General features: G+C 50.0%; 1 protein-coding gene and 1 pseudogene across 1 annotated transcript in view; one reads left to right on the forward strand and one right to left on the reverse strand.

Moving 5' to 3' along the window:
• Positions 1-22,161, forward strand: part of RRM2 (ribonucleotide reductase regulatory subunit M2) — a 51,090-nt gene that overhangs the window by 11,784 nt on the left and 17,145 nt on the right. The window lies entirely within an intron of this gene.
• Positions 591-14,733, reverse strand: LOC101555278 (polyadenylate-binding protein-interacting protein 1-like; annotated as a pseudogene).

Consider the following 22,161-nt stretch of genomic DNA (forward strand, 5'->3'; position numbering starts at 1 on the left):
TAAAAAGAGAATGCTATATATTTGCAGTAATATGTGTTTCCAGGCTAAAACGTTTTCCCTCAAGGAAAGTAGAATTTATTTATTTATTTATTTATTTTTGCTTTTTAGGTCATACCCGGCGATGCACAGGGGTTACTCCTGGCTCATGCACTCAGGAATCACCCCTGGCAGTGCTCAGGGGACCATATGGGATGCTGGGAATCGAACCCGGGTCGACCTCGTGCAAGGCAAAATGCCCTACCCGCTGTGCTATCGCTCCAGTCCCCCAAGGAAAGTAGAATTTAAAGAATAACTTTCTAGCCAGCTAGCAAAATTTACTCTCAACATTTATTTCAAAAATGATGTTATTGCAGTCAAAACAGTGAAATCAACTGTACATAATAAACTATTACATATATACATATATAATTTTAAGTTATAGGGAATAAAGTTTATTTTGGCAGATCGTGTTAGACAAAATTAAAGTTGCATACATAAGTAACATAACTCAATATCCTTAATTGGTGTGACAAATTTTCTTGTTTTCCTGTGGACTACTAAATCACTGTAATCTAAACTGCTTTATAAAACTGATATGCTGAGACTTAGCTTTACTGTTTTCGCTTATGCTCTGATTCCAAACAAAACTTTTCATATACTTCTTCTATTTATGGGTTCATCTCATCATCAATATTGTCCAAGTATGGATCACCAGCCCCTGATAATTCATTTTTTTCATGACCTGGAAAAAAAAATCTTCTCTTTCAAGTAACTCTTGATATTTCTCTTGGTAATCTGGATTAGCTACAGTGAAAGGAACACCATCAGAAGGATAAAATGTTGGTTCATTCATAAAATAATTAGGATCATTTTCATGTGCTGCTTCTCTGTAAGTTGAGGCTGCACGAACTCTACCCCAGTTTCTTTTTTTTTTCTGTTTTTTTTTTTTTTTGCTTTTTTGGGTCACACACGGCAATGCACAGGGGTTACTCTTGGCTCTGCACTGAGGAATCACACCTGGCGGTGCTCAGAGGACCATATGGGATGCTGGGAATCGAACCTGGGTTGGCCGAGTGCAAGGCAAATGCCCTACCCGCTGTGCTATCGCTCCAGCCCCTCTGCCCCAGTTTCTTGACCAGAGTTCCACAAGCTCCCGGAGCATCTGTTTCACATCTTGCTCAATGTGCATCTTTGCACATTGGACAACATTTTCGATTCTCTGAATAATTTCCTCCATATCAGTCTTTCCCTTTTCATTCCAGGCATCTTCTAAAATTGATCCTGTCACCTTTAATAATTTTACTACACAGAGTAAGTGATCATCCACAGGATTAGGAAAGAGGGCATTCAGCAACTCCCGAAGACCAAACTGAAGAATATCTGCTCTTGAGAGCAAAAGGGAATGCCCTGCCACAGGAGCGGGGCGGGGTGGGAGGGATGGGATGGGGGATGGGGAGGTATACTGGGAGGGATCATTGGTGGTGGACAATGGGCACTGGTGGAGGGATGGGTACTCAGTCATTGTATGACTGAAACGTAACCACAAAAGTTTGTAAGTCTGTAACTGTACCTCACAGGGATCCATTAAAAACAAAAACAAAAACAAAAAAACTCTTGAAACCTGCTCTTGAAACCTGTCCATTGGTTCCCTTGATCTCCAGGTTAAGGAAAGTTCTCCCAGAAAGAGCACAAATGCATGAAAACGCTTCCGGGTTACTTCATTCCCCTTTTGCAGCTTGGTCTTTAACTTCCTATTCAGTCCAACATCTTTGAGGTAGCAACTGATGAAAGTTGCCACTCTGTGGACTAACTGTGAGATGCTGGGGCAGGTAATTACACCGACGACCTCCCACATGAGAGGAATTTGGGGTGGTCGTGGCCTGCTGAGAGATGAGCTCCACACGCCCCTGCAAAGCCTCACCTGCTGTAACCCAGCTACCCAAGGTCTCTGCAAACGGCTCAAATTCAGTTTCAAAATGGCCAGGTTCATAAATAAAATAGCACCAAGAACAGACAAGTAAATACCTAAAAATAATCTTCATCAGAAGGTGAAATATTTGTACTTGAAACAGAATAATAATAAAGAAAAATAAAGAATACATAATAAATGAGGGGAACAAAACCTGCCAGGCTGTTCCATAAAATGATCCAAACAACCCTGGCCATATTCTGATGGAGTGGGATAATCCTCACAACTATCCTCAGAGGATTCTGTATAATTTGATGAATAACCCAACAGGTAAAAAACAAAAACAAAAAAACTCGGGGCTGGAGCGTTAGCACAGCGGGTAGGGCATTTGCCTTACAGGCAGCCAACCCGGGTTCGATTCCTAGTCCCATATGGTCCCCCGAGCACTGCCAGGAGTTATTCCTGAGTGCAGAGCCAGGAGTAACCCTGTGCATCGCCGGGTGTGACCCAAAAAGCAAAAAAAAGAAAAAAGAAAAAGAAAAAATAAAAAACTCAGGGACGTTCGCAGACAGCTTAGACATTATCACCACCAACCTACGACCACCTGGGGTTTGGCTTGTCCTGAAAACGAGGTGGAGCTCTGGTGGTCGCGTGTGTTCTGGGGCCCGATCAGAACCGTCCCACGTGTTCCTCCGCCGACCTCCGCGCCCCGACAATCCCCGCGCCCCGACGCTCTCCCTGTGTCTTTCAAAGTCACACTTGTCGCTGAGGCCGCTGGGGCCTTCCCTGGCTCCCTGCAGGCAGAGTTCTGGGGCCTGCGGGTCTTCCTCCTCTAAAGGCAGCCACGGCAGCCAGCTGGGACAGACAGCGGGATTGGGCACAGTGGGCACAGCCAGTGAAGGCAGAGGAGAGGGAGGAGAGGAAAGAAACGGGGTGCGGGGAGCTGGAGGAGTGGGGGGATGCAGGGAGAGGGGGAAGAGGGGTTTCTGTGCAGGCGGGAGCAGATCCTGGATCCCCACCCACACTGGCATCTGGTCTCCTGCCGGTAGGTGGAGTAGCATCACTCATTTCGTGCTCTGTGCGAAAGTCACCCGTCCTCCTGGAGCCTGGAGAGACAGTACAGCGGCAGGCCATGCGGGCGCTTGCCTCGCACCCGGCCCAGGGTTTGGGTCCTGGCAACCTATATGGCCCCCGGTGAGCACCGCAGGGGTAATTCCTGAGTGCAGAGCCAGGAGTAACCCCTGAACATTGTTGTGTGTGGCCCAGAAATAAACGCACCCCCCAGCCCCAAAGAATTATACATCATCATAGCGTCACAATAACCCTCTAGCTTAAAGTCATTAAACGTTTTCCCTGTTTCTTTAAAAGTTAAACTGGTTGCTGGTGCCCTTGCTGCCTTTTACTGGAATGAATAAATAGGAATGTTTGGGTCTGAGCCAATAGTGCAGCTGGGGAGGGCGTTTGCCTTCCCATGCGGACAGCAGACCCGGGTTCAATCCCCAGCATCCCATATGGTTGGTCCCCTGAGCACTGTCAGGAGTAATTCCTGAGTATAGAGCTGGTCATTGCCTGGTATGACCCAAAAAGGAAAGAGAGAGAGAGAAAAAAAAAAGAGAGAATGGGGATGTTTAACACTGCAAAGGTTTAGATCAGAGCTTTGCAGCCACCAGCGGGCAAACCAGAGGCAGCGTCTACCTGCTCTGCAGATGAGCTTTCCTGAGCCCAGCCAGGCTCTCGGACTGCAGCGTCCTTCGTCCTCGGTGCAGGCCTGAGCATTGCTGGAGACTGTCCTTCAAAGCCTGAAATATTTATCCGTTTGCCCTTTGCAAAACAGGTTTGTCGACCCTTGGCTTGGTTGAAAGTTTTCCAAGTCTCACCCATTAGTTCCAGAAGAAATAGTTTACTCGGCAAAGAGAAGAAAGTTAATAATAACTTCCTGAGCTTTTGAGTAACTTATTTCTGCCCAGTACCTAACAAACAGCTTCTCACCTGGAGCTGCAGGCAATAATGCTGAGTTTTGAAACCCAAAGTGAAAAATTTCTTGTGGCTCAATCAACACGTCCCCTTGTTTTCATCTTTTGTAAGACTCAGAAACTGCATCTGAAAGTCACCTTTATTTTTCTACTTCTGTAGTTTCTTCATCTCATGTCAAGATAAAATGTTCAAAGCGTTTTCTCTCCCTGTTCTGTCTCTTACTCAGACACAAAAGAGAAGCACCTTACTGATTTTCAGTTTTTTTTTTTTTTTGCTTTTTGGGTCACACCTGGCGATGCACAGGGGTTACTCCTGGCTCATGCACTCAGGCGCTCAGGAATCACCCCTGGCGGTGCTCAGGGGACCATATGGGATGCTGGGATTCGAACCCAGGTCGGCCACGTGCAAGGCAAACGCCCTACCCGCTGTGCTATCACTCCAGTCTGCTGATTTTCAGTTTTGCAAACATGAACCTTGGGACTTTATAAAAATTATTTTTCAATTAAATTATTTTTCATTCTCTCAAACCTACTTAACCAAGGGTCCAGATTAGCACAGGGATTAAGGCACTCGCTTGCCCACTACCCATCCCTCTTCAGTCTCAGCCCCCACACTCCCAGCACTACAGTGGGTCAGTGCTGACCACAGAGCCATGTCCCTTAGCACTACAGGGTGGCCCCAGGTGCCATCTCCTCCACACACCCCCAATACACGGGTCCAAATATGTTTGAATTGGGGCAGGAGCAATAGTACAGTGGGGAGAGCATCTGCCTTGCACGCAGTCAACCCAGTTTTGATTCCCAGCATCCCATATGGTCCCCCGAGCACTGCCAGGAATAATTCCTGAGTGCAGAGCCAGGAGTGACCCCTGAGCATCGATGGGTGTGGCGGCCGAGACTGAGTAGGGTTATATTATATAGAGAGAGATTAGTTAAACTAATATGTAGAGAGATTAAGCTATCCAAATTCTATTTCAGTTTGAGAAAATGCAGTGGCTGGTTTGTCTTTGTTTGTCTGGGGGGTTGTCTCTTTGGGGGCCACACCCAGCAATGCTTAGGGGTTAGGAGTCTGTATAGGATGCCCGGGACCAAACTGGAGTTGGCTACGTGCAAGGCAAGTGCCCTACCCACTGTACTATCTCTCCAAGCCAGTTTTTTTTTTTTTGGGGGGGGGTCACATCCAACGATGTACAGAGGTTACTCCTGGCTCATGCACTCAGGAATTGCTCCTGGCAGTGCTTGGGGGACCATATGGGATGCTGGGAATCAAACCTGGGTCGGCTGCATGCAAGGCAAACGCCCTACCCACTGTGCTAGCGCTCCAGCCCCACCAGGTTTGGTTTTTGGTCCAAAGCTCTGAGACTTTCTCCATGGCAACGGTAGGCTGTTGGGCTTCGTAACCTGTTGGGGTTTCCCTGGTGTGGTGCTTTCATTTCCTTCAACAACTTCTCCTGGGGCTGGAGAGATGGAGTGATCACTGAGCACAGAGTCAGGGGTAAGCCCTGAACACCTTCAAATGTGCCCCTATCCCCGTCCTCAAATAAAAGAACCTTTCCTTTGCAGTCACAATTGGGGGGGCTAATGGGTAGCTGGTGCCTGGGCTCTCAACGGGCCTTTTTTCTTTTGTAAAGTAGTTCATAATATTTCATTACATTTTATATGCAAACACCAACCCCACCACCATTACACCTTCCCACCACCATATTTCGGATGTTTCCACACAGCACCTCAATTCCTGCCCCAAAGCAGTACCGAAATTATATATTTTGGATTGTTGGTTATGAAAAACGCTGAAAATATTACCAAAAAGTATCCTTAGATCCTTAGAGGAGAGTGTGAAGATTGTTGTATTTCACCCAGGGGCCATTAAGCCCTTCTATAAGAGATCACTAACATGTTGTTAAAGGTTGAGCCTTTTGTGCTTTAAATGTATATATATATATATATATATATATATATCACTGTCACTGTCATCCCGTTGCTCATCAATTTGTTCAAGTGGGCACCAGTAACATCTCTCATTGTGAGACTTATTGTTACTATTTTTGGCATATCCAATACGCCACGGGTAGCTTGCCAGGCTCTGCCATGTGGGATCCATACTCTGGGTAGCTTGCTGGGCTCTCCAAGAGGGGAGGAGGAATCTAACACGGGTCAACCGCGTGAAAGGCGAACATCCTACCACTGTGCTATCGCTCCATTTCCCTCTAAGATTGGTTGCCTCCTACTTTGAGTCCTATCAAATGTGGTACGGTAATCTTGGAGTACGGGTAGGGTGTGTGATTTGAAGTATCGAGGGCTGCATTTGCTTTTTTTCTAAGCTTGATCACATCCTGCTTTTGAATTAGAGTGAGACGTGCCTTTTGCTCCAGCACTTAGAACACGCAGGAGGGTTATCAAGTGTCCTAATTCCGATGTTGCCATTTGTCGGGGTCTGGGAGGAGAGGATAAAAGTTGGGGGCTGGGGGGTGGCCGGAGAGACACTCAGCACACACATTTCTCCGTTTAGTCTGCTGTCTGACACGGGTGCTCACTGTTGGTGGTGCTCCAGAACAATTTCGTAATGTCAAAGACTGCTGAGCACAGACCTCCCTCACGGACCCAATGACAATGGAAAAGTGTGAGACACTGTGAGATTTATGGGAACAAGGCATGGAGCGAGCGCAGGTAATTGGAAAGTGGCACCAAGACTCAGCCCGGATGGCATTGCCACGAACTTGACGTTTGTAGAAAACAGCACCTGAGGAGTGGGAGGAAGGCAAATGCAATGAGGCGAGGCACTGTCATGAAAACAGAGATGGTGATATGTGAGTGTCCATAGAAAAAGCACATGGTGGGGCGCACAGACTCGAGCATTTGGTGGCCAAGAACCCTTTCCCTGGCCGGACGAAGTACCAGGGGAACGAAGAAACAGGCCCCAGGCCCCAGGTTGGTCATAGTCAGTTTATTTCTTTCTCCTTCCCAGCACAGTCCAATCTCTCCCCTTATGGCACGATCGTAGTCGTAGTTTTGCTCGTAGTGCCAGTCATCATAGTTCCATCACCCTAGTCTCCTCGTAGACCTCAAAGTCCTCTACTTCCCGTCATCGTCATCGTCTTGTCCTCCTTCTAGTCCCAAAGTCCCAAAGTCTTTAAAGTCTCAGTTCTCATCCTCCTTCTAGTCACCGACTTTCTTGTCCCCTCTTATCCCTACAACATCGTTATATAGAAATCACAAAGGGTGGGGATACACAAAGGTGGGGTTGAACGTTGTCATAACAACAAACAGACGTAAAGCCACTCCTTCGGGAGATTAACTCAAGGACAAAACCTCATCTGAGGGTTCTGCACTCCAGATTACTAGGAGATCCGCCCAAGGCCGGGATTCCATCCAGGGTGTGCCGCTTTCTCCTTCTCGTCAGCTAGTAATTCCCCCTCCTGGTGGTAAAAACGTGTGGAGGTGTGATGATAGAATGAGCCACAGTGTGTCACGGGGCTTAGCCTCCAGAGTGGACCCTAAGGTGTCTTCTCTGAGGTGTCTTCAAGTCCTGTCCATTCATCACAGTGCCCAGACCGCCTTGGAAGTGGCCAACTTCCGATTGTCCCGGAACCTGAAGGAAACCAGTCCAGAGCATGAGGGCCGAAGGCTCCCCCTGGTGACCATGAGTGGCATCACGTCCCCGGACAAGATCCCCACTCACACTGGGGAGCAGGACTCCCAGAACCTCTCTGCGTCCTTCAGGTGACGGCCCGGGATGGGGGCTGAGACTTGACCGTGAAGCCTCAGCAAGACCGTTTTGTCTGCTCATGAACACAGTGACACAGCTCGCTACTCTGGTCAGCCTGGGGAGCTCCTTGGTGATAGTGGGGTGTGGGGGGGCTCTGAGTGTGGATCATAGACACCAGCTCCGATCAAGGAGCAACAATCCACCGATGCCCCCAGAGGGACAGATGGGCTGTGGCGTCAGAAAGTGTGTCCATAGGCCAGTCCATAGGCCAGCTTCGAGGTAGAGCACAGAATCCAGTGTGCAAGGCCCTGGGGTTCACACACACATGCACACACACACACACACACACACACACACAGAGATATACACATACAGACACACACACAGACACAGAGACGCACACACAAAAACACACACACACATACAGACACACACAGAGAGACACACACAAACACAAATACACACTCCAATAAGACAAAAAGCAGATTTTGCATGTGTATGTATAGCAAAGCATACGCAGGCAAATTGATGTGTGCAGATGGGGGGCAGGGCACCAGGGGGGCCAAGTGGCCGCAGCATCAGCACAGCAGGGTCTCATCGGGCAGCACACAGCCTGAGCCCGGCCACCCAGATGAATACCGACACGGCCCCACCTGCAGGAAGGTCTTCTCCTCAGATGGCCCGTGAGAATCTCCCTCTCAGGAAGTAGCTAAGGACGACTGAAGCTCAGAAAGAAATGAGCTGCATCTGGGGGTCCCTGGAGAGATGCTCAGTGGGCTGGAACACATGCTTTGCATGCTGAAGGCCTGGGTTCCACCCCGGGCACCAGGTGGTCCCCAGGAGTAACTCCAAGCACGGAACCAGGTGCAGTTCCTGAGCATCAGCCAGCTGTGACCCTCAAAACAAGAACCAACAAAAACCCGAAAACAATGGGGCAGGGCCGGAGCCGTAGCCCAGCAGGTAGGGTCTTTGCCTTTCATGCAGCTGACCTGGGTTCCTTCCCGAGAATCCCTTATGGTCCCCTGGGCACTGCCAGGAGTAATTGCTGAGTTCAGCACCAGGAGTAACCCCTGAGCATTACTGGGGTGCCCACCCCAACTACTGGGACTTTGAGCAGAGCACAGATCAAGGGGGTCTTGAGCCCAGGGTTGGAACTCAGGGGCAGTACCTAAGTCCTATGTACCCAAGACCAGTGTCAGGGAGGGCCTTGCACATTACCAACCTGGGCTCAACCTAGCTCTGCATATGGTCCCCTGAGTACTGTCAGGAGTAATCCCTGAGCACAGAGCCAAGAATAAACCCTGAATACTGCCGGGTGTGGGGGCCACACCTGGTAGAGCTCAGGAATGACCTCTCAGTGCTCAGGGGACCGTAAGCAGTACCTGGAATTCAAACCAGATGGGTAGGATGTGAAACAAGCATCTTAATTTCTATATTTAACCTCTCCAGCTTAAAAAAATTAGATATTATTTATTTATTTTTATTTGGGGGCCACTGTTGGCAGAGCTCAGGACCTACTCCTGGCTCTGTGCTCAGGGATCACTCTTGGCGGGGGTCCAGGGACCCAGATGGGATGCCAGGAATTGAACCTGGCTTGACCACATGCAAGGCAAGTGCCCTACCTGCCATACTATCTTTCCGGGCCCCGAATTCAGGAATTCAGATTTTAAAGGACTGGATGCTGATTGGGTTTTTCCACTCAAGCTGACACTGGGTTCCGGTCACATCTTTCTCGCTCTCCGGGGTTGTTTTCTATGTCAGGCCAGTGCTGGACATTCTCTCCTCCACACCCTGTCTCAGCAGGGGCATCGGGCAGGGCGGGTGGGGCTTCAGGGAAGGTGTGAGGAATCCAGGGACTGAGTCAGGGCCTAAAGGGTACCGCAGGAGGGCTTCAAAAAGGGGGTAGGGCCGGAGAGTTAGAACGATGTTGGCTAGGGTACTTGCCATGCACGGCCTGCCAGGCTAGATCCCCAGCACCCCATATGGGCCCCTGGGTCCCGCCAGGAGTGATCCCTGAGTGCAGCGCCAGGAGCAAACCCTGAGCACCACCAGGTGGCCAAATAAAAACAAATAAACAAACAAAAAAAGGGGCTGGAGCAATAGCATGGCGGGTAGGGCGTTGGCCTTGCACGCAGCCAACCCAGGTTCGATTCCCAGCATCCCATATGGTCCCTCAAGCACCGCCAGGAGTAGCAGAGCCAGAAGTAACCTCGGTGCATCGCTGGGTGTGACCCAAAAAGGAAAAACAAAACAAAACAAAACAAAAGCCCCAGAAGAAGGGGCTCGGAGAGCAGCCTGGAAGGAGAGATAGATGCTCTGGGAACTCCCAGTGTAAAAACCAACTCCCTTTTTGCTGAAGCATCTGTCACTCGCGTCCACCTTCAATCTCCACCGGCTCTACATCTCAGCTCCCTCGCAAGTGCTCCTTTCTCGGGCTTCATCCCCCAGGCGCCAAGCACAGGGGAGAGCCAGTGGGGGCACCATTCCCCCACGTGCCCCCTGAGCGGGCTGCCCCTTCCCAGGGGGAACTTCCAGGTCATGCGTCCTGTGGCCCTTAGGGCCATGCACGGGCGGGAGCTGGTCTGAAACCTGCTGGGGCTTCCAGGAGATGATGGGTGAGTTGATTCCCCTCCCACCTGCGCCCTTCCCACACCCCCTACCTGTCCCTTTCCTTGGGGGCTGGGGGGTGCATCCTGTTGCTTGGGAGGATGTCAGCCCACCCCAGCGTGAGCCTGCAGCTTTCTGAGACCGTGACAGCCCTGTCTGGAGCTCTGGCTAATCTCCCGCGCCAGGCGCCTAGCAACACCAACGAGATAAGCCTGGGGCTGTCCCAGGCCTGGCCTCAGGCTCATCATCGTGCTGTCCCGGGGATTCTGAGTGGCTGGGTGGGCGCCCAGTGCTTGCAAACCCCTGGGGTTGCTCTCAGTCCTCCCAAGGGACCACCACACGCCAGGCCCTGTGCTGGCCACCCCCGCCGATTTTTTTCTCTTTTTTTTTCCTGTTTGGGGTTGGTGGCCATTTCCGGCAGTGCTCAGGAGCTATTCCCGGTCGGTGCTCCGGGGTCCTTCCCAGCTCAGGGGGTTACAGCACAGGCTCTGCGTGCAGGTTCCATCCCCTGAGCAACCCCAGGAGGGACACCTTGAGCACTGAACTGGGAGTAGCTCCTCCTGAGCATTTATCAGGTATGGCCCAACCTCCCCCCACCCACACACATACACAAAGACAAATTGGAAATGAGAAGAAACCCAACATTGACATAAAATTACATGAATAATTAACCCTTGGCGGGAGGTCATACCTGGCAGTACTCAGGCTTGGTGTTCAGGGGTCATACCTGTGGCAATGCTCACGGCACCATACGGCTCCAGGATTTTTTTTTAATGTTATTTTCATAAAGTTGCTCACAATAATTTATTACATTCGCTATTCCAACGCCAATCCACCACCATTATACCTTCCCACCAGCATTATTTTGAATTTTCCCACCACCACTCAAGCCTGCCCCAAAAGCAGGTCCCAAATAATTTATTTTGTATTCCTTGTTATGCATAATCCAATTTAAAAAAAGATCTAAAAAAGATTCCTTAAAGGAAAGTGTGTGGAGATGGTTGTATCTCACCCTGCAGAGCATGTCCTCCAGCCGGTCTGGAAGGTTCTCTGGCCCCACATTCTCGACCTTCTCACAAGACCAGCCAGGGTGGAACTCAAAACCAAGGTCACGTGATTGGGGGGCCAGAGTATTAGTACAGCAGGTGGAGCGCTGCCTCGCATGCAGCTGACCTGGCATCCCATGTGATCCCCTGAGCCCGCCAGGAGTGACCCCTGAGCACAGAGCCAGGAGTAAGCCCGGAACACTGCTGGGTGTGGCCCCTAAACCAAAATTAAACGAATAATCATGAAATTAGACAGTGGGTGTCATGGGGCTATGATGCCGTGACGGAGCTCGGGATCCATGCAAACGTGGGCCGCAGAACAGGCCTGAAACATGGGCATGCTGTGGAGTGAGCATTGCTCACTGGTCAGTGTTGAAACGGTTCCACGTATCTCTCTTCACTCAGCACTTTTGACTTGATTTCCCACCCCCCCTTTTTTTGGGTCACACCTGGCGATGCATAGGGGTTACTCCTGGCTTTGCACTCAATAATTACTCCTGGAGGTGCTCCAGGGGCCATATGGGGTACTGGGAATCGAACCCAGGTCGGCCGTGTGCAAGGCAAATGCCCTACCTGCTGTACTATTGTTCCAGCCCCTTTTTACTTGATTTTTAATTTTTTCCTTTTGAGTCACACCCAGTGATGTACAGGGGTTATTCCTGGCTCTGCACTCAGGAATTACTTGATTTTTAAAAAATCAGATTGTGTACAGCGATAGCACGGAGGTGGGGGGGAGGTGTTTGCTTTACACGTGGTCAACCCGGGTTTGATTCCTCCATCCCTCCTGGCAAGCTACCGAGAGTATCCTGCCCCCAACGGCAGAGCCTGGCAAGCTCCCCATGGCGTATTCTATATGCCAAAAACAGTAGTGACAAGTCTCACAATGGAGACTTTACTGGTGCCTGCTCGAGCAAATCGATGAATGAGATGACAATGCGACAGTGTGACAGTACATTTCCTCATCATTTCATCATTTATGTACATTTTGTTCCATCAACTATTACAAGAGTTAAAAAAAAAAAAGCAGGGGCTGGAGTAATAGCACAGCGGGTAGGGCGTTTGCCTTGCACGCGGCCGACCCGGGTTCGAATCCCAGCATCCCATATGGTCCCCTGAGTGCCGCCAGGGGTAATTCCTGAGTGCATGAGCCAGGAATGACCCCTGTGCATTGCCGGGTGTGACCCAAAAAGCAAAAAAAAAAAAAAAAAAAAAGCAAAAGATTAACAGGGGTTGGAGAGCTGGCACAGTGGGTAAGGCACTTGTCTGAAATGCGGCTGACCCAGATTCAAGCCCCAGATCCTCGAGACACTGTCCTCTGAGCACCGCCAAGAGTGATCCCTAAACACTGTTGGGTGTGGCCCAACCCTCCAAAAAAAAAAAAAAACCAAAAAAATTAACAAGATTCTTTATGGAAAAACAAAACAATGCTATTTAGGAATGATGCAAAACCTAAACAATCCTTTTGGTTCTGTAGAGCAGTAAAGAGACAAAAAGACCACGACAGAGCTGGAATAAAAGTACAGCAGGCAAGGTGCTTTCTTGCACACCACTCACCTAGGTTTGGTTCCTGGCAGCCCATGTGGCCCCCCAAACACTACCAGAATGATCCCCGATCACAAGCCAGAAGTAAGCCCTGAGCGCTGCCAGATGTGGTCCAAAAGCCAAAAAAGAAGGGGGGCAGGGAGCTGTACAGTGGGTAAAGCATTTGCCTTGCATGCAGCCAACCCAGGATTCATCCCCGACATCCCATAGGGTCCCCCAAGCACCAGTGGGAGTAATTCCTGAACAAAGAACAAGGAGTAACCACTGAGCATTACTGGGTATGCCACCCCGCCACCAGAAAAAAAAAAAAAAAGCAAAAAAAAAAAAGAAAGAAAAAAACAAACGAGTGTCAAGTTTGGGGACACAAACACAGAGGCCCAAAGTAGGGTCCCTGGTATTCCAGGCCCCATCTTTTTTTTTTTTCTCTTTGGGTCACACCCAGCAATGCACAGGGGTCACTCCTGGCTCTGCACTCAGGAATCACCCCTGGCGGTGCTCAGGGGACCATATGGGATGCTGGGAATCGAACCCGGGTTGGCTGCATGCAAGGCAAACGCACTACCCGCTATGCTATCGCTCCAGCCCCTCCAGGCCCCATCTTGACTCCACCCCACACACGCCCAAGTACACTCCTGGAAGCCCCCGAGCACTGTTGGGCCTGAGCATTGAACTGTCCAGTCTGGTTGGCCGAGTCTCAGCAGAGTGGCTCTTGAAAACCTGAGCGCCACTGGCGAACCCCTGACCTCCCACCCTGCCCAGAAAAGAAGAATTTTTATCAAACATTAGCAGAGTCTTCTAAAGTCTTCCCTTCGCTGGAGAACTGAGGCCAAGATCATCCATGAGCTTTGCTGGCACTCGTTCAATGGGTATCTCTCAAGACCATGCCGGGGTGTAGCGGCGCAGGGCTTGCTGGGGGCTGGCCATCAGGAGCACACATTCTAGAGAAAGAGACACTGGCCAGGGCCAGCCCAGGGTGATGTGTCACATGACCTGAGCCGGCGCCACAAAGCTGGAATGAGAAAAACAAGCCACTGGTTGGGGACAGGGAGATGGCCCAGAGGGCTGGAGGGTGGACTTTGCATGTGGGCGGCCGGCTCCCTGCTAGCGCTGAAAGCCTCCCCCACCCCTGGCAAGGTGCTTTCTTGCACACCACTCACCTAGGTTTGGTGACCCCTGACACCCATGGGAACGGCCCCCTGAGCACCCCAGGTACAGCCCCAAGGGGTTTGGGGTTCGATTTCCGGCACTGGTACCACATGGTCTGTTGAGCACGGCCAGGCATACCCCCACTTCACCCCCAAAAATGAAAGAGAGAAAGAGAGTCAAGGGGGAAAAGCAGCTGTGACAGAGGCCAGGGAAAGCTCACTTCCGGCCGGCCGACAGCTGCTGAGGGGGAGGGAACTCAGAAAGGTTCCTGCTCCCAGCTGAAAGGGAACCAGAATTCAACCTGATGACAAAGTCTAAGACCCTGGTGAAGGGGCCGGAGCGACAGTACAGCGCGGAGTGCGCTTACCTTGCGTGGGAGGGGGCCGACCTGCCTTAGGTGCTTGGCGTCGCATGTGGTCCTCTGCGCAGGCCAGGACTGGGGTCTGGTTATGACTGAGGCAAGTCAGTGGCTTAGTCTCACCTCTGTACATGGACAACTGTCATCGCTCCTACAAGCAAAGTTCCAGGGCAATCGCACACCCCAGGAGACCCCTCCTATGCCTTCCCCGCCCCCCTTTCCCTTTGCACCCACCATCCTTCTCACCAGACCTAGGAGTAAGCTTGGTTATTATGTTTTTAAAATTTTTTTATTAGCTTGGTTATTTTTGCCTGTTTGCTTTAGTCATAGTCCGTGTAGCAGTGAAACCAGCCAGAATTGTCTTTTTTTTTTTTTTCACTTCCCTGTTTCACTTAACCTTATCATCCTCACCATTTGGGGGGCTCTGGGGAGATATCAGCAGCAAAGGCATCTGCCTCCACAAGCATGGGGCTGTGAGTTCAATCCCCGGTGCCGTCCACATGCTGTCTGGGAGACAATCCCACCTCCATCTTCCCCACCAAAACCGAATGTTTGATCTTAGGTGTATAGCCAGATACATAAAAGCTCCTCAAATTAAAAGTGTGAGCCCCACGGCCAAGTCTGCAACCCCTGACAACCACAAATCCCACAAGGAAGGGAAGGGAAGGCTTTAGCGCGCACACACCATACACCAGGTGTGGTTCCTCTTCCCCCCATATAGAAGCAAAAACAATCAATGTAATTATCCCATTGTAGCACTGTCATCCCATTGTTCATCGATTTGCTCGAGCGGGCACCAGAAATGTCTCCATTGTGAGACTTCTTGTTACGGTTTTTGGCATATTGAATACACCATGGGTAGCTTGCCAGGCTCTGCCGTGCAGGCGGGATACTCTTGGTAGCTTGCCAGGCTAAGAGGGATGGAGGAATTGAACCCAGGTCGGCTGCATGCAAGGCAAAAGCCCTACCCACTGTGCTATCGCTCCAGTCCTGATGTGAGTATAAGTGAAGTAAACATGATAGTAAACGTGACTCCCACACAACACAGCAATCACACTTCCTGGCATCCTCAAAACACAAGAACATTAATTTCAAAGGATATGTGCACACATGTGTTCATCACCACACTTTGAACAAAGAGGGAAATTTTTAAAAAGCCACTTCTTGGAGCATTGGTTTCAAAGCTTGGTTTGGAAACTCCTAGTCCTGCTGGACTCTGCCGGGTGAGTGACGAGTATTCTATTGATTACAGACCCGACTATGTCCTGATCAAACAACGCCATGAAGTTGTACTTTGGGATAGTTTGAGCATATTGTCTAGTACATAAGAATATAATGTTCAGGGGCTGGATCGATAGCACAGCGGGTAGGACGTTTGCCTTGCACGTGGCTGACCCGGGTTCGATTCCCAGCATCCCATATGGTCCCCTGAGCACCGCCAGGAGTAATTCCTGAGTGCAGAGCCAGGAGTAACCCCTGTGCAACGCCGGGTGTGACCCAAAAAAGAAAAGAAAAAAAAGAATATAATGTTCATTAGAGAAGCCACTAAAATTCTGATTGATGAATTTGATGAGGACCATTAAAGTGATCTATAGGAGACCATAGGGTTAGACATCTGAACATCTGAACACTGACATATGGTTCCCTGGGCTGGAGCGATAGCACAGCGGGTAGGCCTTGCACATGGCCGAACTGGGTTTGATTCCTCCAACCCTCTCAGAGAGCCCGGCAAGTTACCGAGAGTATTTCGCCCACATGGCAGAGCCTGGCAAGCTACCCATGGCGTATTTGATATGCCAAAAACAGTAACAAGTCTCACAATGGAGATGTTACTAGTGCCTGCTCAAGCAAATTGAGGAGCAACAGGATGACAGTGATAGTGACAGTGATGGTTCCCTGAGCATGGCCAGAGTGGCCACTGAGCACAGACCTAGGGCGGCCCCCACCAAAAAAAAAAAATATCCATTAGATATTTTTCTTTTGATTTGGAATGTGGAGGGAAAATATTATAAGATTCATTTAGACAAATAAATATTAGAATAGCCCAGAAAAATTGGAAATAAAAGTATAATAGCGTGGGACCAGAGTGGTAGTACAGTGGGTAGGGCACTTGCCTTGCATGCGGCTGCCCTGGATTTGAGCCCTGGGACCCCATGTGGTCCCCTGAGCTCTCCAGGAGTGATCCCTGAGCACAGAGCCAGGGGTAAGTCCTGAGAATCACTGGGTGTGGCTCTCCCCACCTTCTACCCCCCCAAAAAAAAGCACACAAAAAGTATAATAATGAAAGGTTATGGTGTAACTCAGTGGTAGAGCACTTACATTGCATTTATGAGGACCTGGGTTCTATCTCTGGCATTACCATAATAATGAGGAGGAGGAGAATAAGAAGGTTCTAGGGCACACTTTAAATCAATTACAGAGACTGAGAGTATAATCCCGCCCGCACGGCAGAGCCTGGCAAGCTACCTGTGGCATATTCAATACGCCAAAAACAGTAACAATAAGTCTCACAATGGAGATGTTACGGTGCCTGCTCAAGCAAATTGATGAACAATGGGACGACAGTGCTACAGTGCATATACACACAGATATATATATCTGATTCTTCATTGACAGATGAAATAAAACTGGAATCTAGTTTAAAAAGAATCAATTACAGAACTACCATGATGAAAGAATATAGAGCAGGAGTGGTGAAAGCCCAGCTACAGATATCCTGAGCAACACAGGTCCAGCTCAAGGGCATTCGACAGAGAGAAAAATCACAAAGGGCCACTCAGGGCGTGAAGGCATTCACTTAACATTCCCCAGGCAACGGGCGAGAGGGACAGAGTCCAGACTGCTGGATGCCTGAGTTCGGGCTGGGGGTGTGACTATTCTGGGTGGTGTGGGAGAGTTCTGCATCGTGATTTGGTGAAGCTTCTCAGGTCTATAGGTGATGAAATTTCAAAAGAAAACATGTATGGGAGCAGAGCTGCAGTTCAGTGGCACAGAAACTCCCTGGCACGTGAGGTGCTGGGTTCGACTTCGGGCACTGTAATAAAAACATGTCCAGGGGCTGGACCAATAGCACAGCGGGTAGGGCGTTTGCCTTGCACATGGCCAACCCAGGTTCCATTCCCAGCATCCCATATGGTCCCTCGAGCATGGCCAGGGGTAATTCCTGAGTGCAGAGCCGGGAGTGACCCCTGAGCATTGCCAGGTGTGACCCAAAAAGCAAAATAAATAAATAATAAAATAAAAACATGTCCACCGCCACACACCCAGCACAGAGAGGAACTGGTGAAATCCTGATGAGGTTTGTAATTTACTGAATAGTGTCGTACCAATATCAGTTTCCTGATTTTCACAACCTCCTTTGGTTGGGTAAGGTGGAGGGAGCGGGGGGCAAAGGGCACAGAGGAAGCTCTGGGTACTCTTGCAGGGACTGTTTCTTGTCTCTTCTTGTTTGTCTTCATACCTTCCCCAGCAGTGCTCAGGGCTTACTCCTGCCTTTGTGCCCGGGAATCGATCACTCCTGATGGGCTCAGGGGACCACAGGGGACCACAGGTGGTGCCTGGGACTGAACCAAGTTGCCAGCGTGCAAAACACCTTCCCTGCTGTACAACCTCTCTGGTCCCAAGTACTGTTTCTTCCCATTTTAAACACCTGTAGCATTTATCAAAAACGATGAATGCAAAGTGGGAACTTTAGCTGCAGCATACAAACTAGAACATCTAAAATCAGTGGCACTCCTATTTCTCAGTAGGAAAAATCATAGCCCTATCAATAATTGGATAAAGTTCAGAGATTAAAAACCGACATAAGATAAATGTGCAACTTCAATCTCCATAATAACCAATAAACTCAGATAAGGACACGTTAGCTTCCATTCACAGAAGACAGTTGTTAGCAATATAGATAAAGGGGCCCTCCCCATTTATTGCTAGCCGGGGTGTAAACCGGCCGACACTGTAACAGGCAGCTTGAGAGTAGCTCTCGGCATTGTAAATGCTTATCCCCAGGACTGGAGAGAGCACAGCTGGTAAGGCACGTATTTGCCTTGGACACAGCCAACCCCAGTGCTTGGCACCACATATGGATCCCCTAGTGCTGCCAGAAATGGCCCCTGAGCACAGAACAAGGAGTAAGTCCTTAGTGCCACCAGGTCCCCCAAATCCACCCAAAATAAAAATAATTAAAAGAAAATGAAATGAAATGCTGACGCTTAGGGCTGAGGAAAGAACACAGGATATGCGGGACCCAGGTTCGACCCTTCACCCCACAGGGTCCCCTACCCAGCCCCTGCAGGGGTAGCCTTGAGGCCCAGCTGTGCCCCTGTCCGTTCCCAAGCACCATCAAGTGGCTACGGGGGTCCCTGGTCCTGCGGACCTTGAACACTGTAGCATTCTTGACCTTAATTAAGCATTGAACCATCAGCCTGGTTGGCTGAGTAGCTCCTAGTGGGGCCTCATACCAGATGAGCACTGTGGGGGAGTTCCTCGCCCCTCCCCCTGAAAAAAGGGCCATGGAAGTGACTCATGCCCAGTGGAGGACATGCCCAGAACATGCCTGAGTTGGGTATGTGGCACTGCATAATCCCCCAGCTGGGTGTGGTTCCTATTTAAAAAAATAAAAGTGAAAATAAAACCATATTTGACCCAGTAATTCTATTCATGAAGAAATACAAAGGAAAGGCTAGGGAGACAGTTCAAAGGGCTGGAGCTCTTTAAGGCCTGCTGGAGACCCCAGTTTGATCCCAGGCACCTTCTGGTCCCCAAGCACCACCCACACACAGAAATACACAGAAGTTCGCTGGAGCACTGTTTAAACTCGTGAGAAACTGGAGAGGACCTGAAGGTTTTTGTGAGGATTGGTGAGATACTTTAGAACAGCAACTGCTACCGTCTAATGCTTGGGTGCTCTCGAGCCGGGCTTGCAAACACTCTGTCCATCATGGACTCGCACGCATGCGAACACTGGAGACCGCACACCTGGCAGGGTCTCACACCTTTAGCGCCAATGCTAGCGCTTAGCTGACTGTGCGCTGGAATTCGAACCGCATTGTGGGGTCAGAGGTACCAGACCCGGAGTTCCAGGGTCAGGAAGGGAATGGGTGGCATCACTCTAGCAAGGCAGGCTGAGTGTTTGCTGCTGAGGCACCCCTGGGCCCTGTACGAACCCATTTAATCTCCACAAGACCCTCATAAAGGGACGGAGTGATGGGACAGCGGGGAGAGTGTTTGCCTTGCCCGCGGCTGACCCAGATTCTATCCCCAGCCTCCCATAAGGTCCCCCGAGCACTGCCAGGAGTAATTTCTGAGTGCAGAGCCAGGAGTAATCCCCTGAGCATCACTGAGTGTCATCCAAAAAAAAAAAAAAGAAAAAAGAAAAATGTCTCATGAAGGGGCTGAAGAGAGAGCTCAGGGGTTAGAGGCATCCAGGTCAATCCCCAGCACCACATGGCCCACTGAGCACTGTCAGGTGTCGTCCCCAAGGCCTCTGAGCATGGCCAGTGGCCCCTGTGCTCCCTGGCAGAGGCTGAGTGGCATCATATCCTTAGGCCTCAGCATTGCTGGGTGCGGTCCTGAGCTGGTTGGTTGGTCTTCCCCTCCCTAGCACAAAAAAAGAAAAAAAATCATTAAGTAGTTTCAAGACATTGGTATCTTGAAGTGGGGGCGGGAGGTCACACCCAGTGGTGCTCAGGGATCACTCCTGGCAGGCTCAGGGGATGATATGGGTGCCTGGATCAAACCAGGGTTGGCCCCCTGCAAGACAAGCACCCTCCCAGCTGGACTATCTCTGGGCCCCATTTCTAGATAAGTTTATTTATGCCTGTTTTACGGCTGCAGCAGACCAGTCACTGACTTTCCATCCGGATGTGGGAAGGTGTGACCCTCCTCCCCCGGCTGAAAGTGAAACCCCAGAAGCCTGTGTAGAGGGCGAAGTGGCAGGATCAACCTCTCTGGGACTGAGACAGACCGTTCCCTCGGGGAAACTGAAGATCTCATGATTAAGTAAAACTGCTTCAAAAGAAAAACAACAAACTGGACTACAAATACCATCAAAACTGGAGATGAGGAGACAAAGCAAGAATTTAAAAGAAGCATAACAAACATACCAATGTGTATGAATTTCAGGTTCCAAGCAACAGAAACAAGTATGTCTTAATGCAAACTCTGGGGCGGTCCCAGCCCTGCACTGAGGCCTACCTGCACCTCCAGTCACCCTAAAAATGGCCCCCAAGGGTACTTCATCATTTCCTCCTCGGGCTCTGCATGTCCTGGAATTTCTTCTTCTGCCAGGCTAGAGACCACAGTCTAAAGTCTTCTGGGCAGGAAGTAATTACTTTTGTGGTGCTGGAAATTGAACCCAGCTCTCATACATGCAAGGCACATGCTCTGTGGCAGAATCACATCACTGGTGCTAGAAAACAAGTATTTAATTTTGGTATTTGGGTCACTTGTGCTCAGGGTTTACTCGCAGCAGTGCCTGGGGAATCATATGCAGTGCTGGGGATCGAACCCAGGACGACCACTGGCAGGGCAAACACCTAAACGCCCATACCTGTCTCTCCTGCCCTAGAAAGCAGTTCTTCGATGAGATCCCAGTTTATCATATCTGAGCTTCGCTGGGAGAAACAGGGAAGTGGTCACTCTGAAGGGAACACCCAAAGTCAGAAGCTCCACTGGGATGTCCTACAGGCCACTTTCTTAACCCTTTCCTGTCCGTTTCCGGACAAGTGATGCAGAAACTCCTTATCAATTGTCCCAATAGGGTCATATATGTGGTGAGGTGGAAACGCCCACTGGGAGCGGAACGAAAGAAGATTACGCTGTTGCTTATCCTCCATGCTATTTTTCAAGTGGAAAAATGTATGTCAGGGATCGCCTGTATGAAATTTTAGCTTAAGTGGATTGAAGCAAAGGAGGGGGTTGTTCTGAAACTAACAGATGGAACAGGCCATGCCAATGGCCTGATGTAGGTCCAAGTCCAATAATAAGTTGCCATCAACACTAAAATCTTCAACTTCAGAGGTGGGGCTGGAGCAATAGCACAGCAGGTAGGGCGTTTGCCTTGCACGCGACCAACCCAGGTTCAATTCCCAGCATCCCATATGGTCCCCTGAGCACCGCCAGGAGTAATTTCTGAGTGCAGAGCCAGGAGTAACCCCTGTGCATCGCCGGGTGCGACCCAAAATGAAAACAAACAAACAAACTTCAGAGGTGTGTGTGTTTTGTGTGTTTGGTGTCAGGGCTTGAACCCAGGGCTTCACACCTGCAAAGATTATTGCTCTATCCCTGAGCTTTGTCCTTTTTCTAGCAAATGTGACTAGTGCCCCCAGAAGAGAGAAAGGTCTTTCTCAAAGAAGTCCTGCTCCTTTAGTCTAAGGTGGGGCTCTGGCCCCAAATTCTGTCCTGTATCTCTGTACTCTGCCTGAACCCAGTCCAATACAAGTTCATGTTTAACTTCTGTCTGGGGAATTCTCTGGAAGGTTCCTACCCGCTCAGTTGAGATGCTTCCCCTTCATTCCTCATGGAGCCCACTTGAGATCAAGGAGATACTGTCATGGGCTTGAGGACATGCTTTGCAAGCAGGAGGCTTGGCTTTTATTCCCAGCACTAACCTGATCCCGAGTACTGCCAGGAACAACCTCTGAACACCGAGTCAGGCGTAGCCCCAGAGCAGCACCAGGTAGAGACCCAATACCCCACCCACCACCCCCAGCACCCCCAAAACCACCGTGCAGGGGTGTTGGCTCAGTGCAACTGCCTCCTCCCCCATACAGGAGGATTACTCAAAAAGGACAAACAGAAGCTGGAGAGGCGACTTGGTCAACACCCCGGGGCAGGAAGCCTGCAGTCAGGGGCCTCCCAACCAGACAGCCAGGGGCGGGAGAATGGGAGGAGCAGGA

Source organism: Sorex araneus, chromosome X, assembly GCF_027595985.1.
Source record: "Sorex araneus isolate mSorAra2 chromosome X, mSorAra2.pri, whole genome shotgun sequence".
NCBI classification, from domain to species: domain Eukaryota; kingdom Metazoa; phylum Chordata; class Mammalia; order Eulipotyphla; family Soricidae; genus Sorex; species Sorex araneus.